Source organism: Prunus avium, unplaced genomic scaffold, assembly GCF_965620075.1.
Source record: "Prunus avium unplaced genomic scaffold, drPruAviu1.hap1.1 HAP1_SCAFFOLD_966, whole genome shotgun sequence".
NCBI lineage: Eukaryota > Viridiplantae > Streptophyta > Magnoliopsida > Rosales > Rosaceae > Prunus > Prunus avium.
Window position 1 is genome coordinate 22,501 of NW_028276990.1, and position 2,500 is coordinate 25,000.

The window sequence follows — 2,500 nt, forward strand, 5'->3', positions numbered from 1 at the left end:
TCCAATGCATTCCGAGAAAGTGAGTGTAGGCGAGGCTAAGGATGGCTTGCCTCGCCTTGCCTTGGCATGCCGTGCCCATGATGTGGCCTTGACCAAGCCATTCAAGCCATGCGTTGCCTTCGCCTTGGCATGCCGTGGCCTTGCCTCGCCATGCGATGCATTCCGACAAAGTGACGCGAAGCGGAAGCCTATCATGGCGTAAAAATGTCGACAAAATTTTTCGACATTTGAATAATGGGGTTTGACAAGGTTTGAAAAATTCAATACAAATGGTAGGCTTGAATGTCGACAAAGTGACGCGAAGCGGAAGCCTACCACGGCGTAAAAATGTCGACAGAATTTTTCGGACCTTGTCCTGCCATGGGCTGCGCGCAGCATGCCGGCAGCCTGTGCGCAGCGTGCGCACAGCATGTCGGCAGCGTGCGCGCTGCTGAGACTGTCGACAGAAATTTTCGAAACTTGTCCTGCCATGCGCGCGCGCAGCGTGCGCACAGCATGCCGGCAGCGTGCGCACAGCATGCCGGCAGCGTGCGCGCACCATGCCGGCAGCGTGCGCGCAGCTTGCGCGCAGCGTGCTGATTCTGTCGACAGTGAGGCTAGCGAAACTTGTCCTGCCATGGCGTGCGCGCAGCCTGTGCGCGCAGCTTGCGCATCTGTCGACAGTGAGGCTAGCGAACTTGTCCTGCCATGGCATGCGCTGTGCGCAGCCTGTGCGCAGCGTGCGCGCAGCTTGCGCATCTGTCGACAGTGAGGCTAGCGAAACTTGTCCTGCCATGGCATGCGCGGCGCCTGCGCGCAGCCTGCGCGCAGCATGCGCACAACATGCGCACAGGCTGTGCGCAGCGTGCGCGGAGCTTGCGCGCAGCTTGCGCATCTGTCGACAGTGAGGCTAGCGAAACTTGTCCTGCCATGGCATGCGCGCAGCGTGCGCGCAGTCTGTGCGCAGCATGCGCGCAGCCTGTGCGCAGCGTGCGCGCAGCTTGCGCATCTGTCGACAGTGAGGCTAGCGAAACTTGTCCTGCCATGGCATGCGCGCAGTCTGCGCGCAGCATGCGCGCAGCCTGCGCGCAGCATGTGCGCAGCATGCCGGCAGCATGGTTCCAGGTTTTTTCAAATGTCGACAGAATTTTTCAAATCTTGTCAAACCCCGTTTTTATTGAAATTTCCTCGCACAATAAGCTCCCCATAAGTAGTCTATGATTTTTAGGACCTTCTCCAACTTACAAAACTAAAAAATTCCTCCCGGATTTGTTTTAATGATTTTTTCAATTTTACGACTTCTAAAAATAATAAAAAATACTTCCCGACTTCAAAAATTTATGAAACTTTTTCCCATCATAGATTGCATGTTTCTTAGTATCCCTGCAAAAAATCACGTCCAAATACCTTGTATTGAATTATTTAGAGCCCATTATGACTCCTCGCGCATAGGTGATGTCTCTTCCTGTCAAAGGGCTAAATGCATAAAATGCTATATAGGGGGGTGTGTGTTGCCTGCATATGCATGGCAGCCCATGCCTTCCTAGCTGCAGCCCCCTTCCCCCACGCCACACCCATGTTATGTTGCCTCGATATGTTGCCTCGGTATTATGGGTTTGGTGTCGGGGTCGGGGGGCTGCCACCCATGGCGGTGGTGGCCGGAATCCGGCCGCCGCCACGCCGCCGCCATGGGTGAGGGGGAAAAAAAAAGGCGTGGAAAGTTGCGAAATGGGGTTGTCTAGGCTTTTTTTTGGCATGGAAGAGCATGGAGTGCTAGGAACTCCTTCTCAAATGCGCGGGCATGTCGACCACAACCTCATTTCGCAACAACAACCACCCGTGTGGGGTGGCGGTGGGTGGATAGTCGCGGATTGGGGCTTGCCAAGCCAATGTTTTCAAAAAAATTCATCAAAATTAAAAACAAATGTTTTGTTGCCTTCGGATTTGTGGGCGAGCGGTGAGTCGGAGTGGAGCCGGTAAAGTTTAACCTCGGTGTGCACGGTTGTTTTTAGAAACTCAATCCAATGCCGGGGACGTTGAAAGTGACGCTCTTATGAGTTGCAAACCCGCAAGATTTAAAGAACCTTTTCAAAAAAAATTCAAACCAACAAGATTTAAAAACAGAAATTTTCATCAAAATGAAAAACAAATGTTTTGTTGCCTTCGGACTAGTGGGCGAGCGGCGAGTCGGAGCGGAGCCGGTAAAGTTTAACCTCGGTGTGCACGGTTGTTTTTAGAAACTCAATCCAATACCGGGGACGTTGAAAGTGATGCTCTTATGAGTTGCAAACCCACTAGATTTAAAGAACCTTTTCAAAACAATTTCAAACCAACAAGATTTAAACCAACAAAATTAAAAACAAATGTTTCGTTGCAAACAAATTGTGGGCGAGCGGCGAGTCGGAGTGGAGCCGGTAAAGTTTAACCTCGGTGTGCACGGTTGTTTTTAGAAACTCAATCCAATACCGGGGACGTTGAAAGTGACGCTCTTATGAGTTGCAAACCCACAAGATTTTAAAAA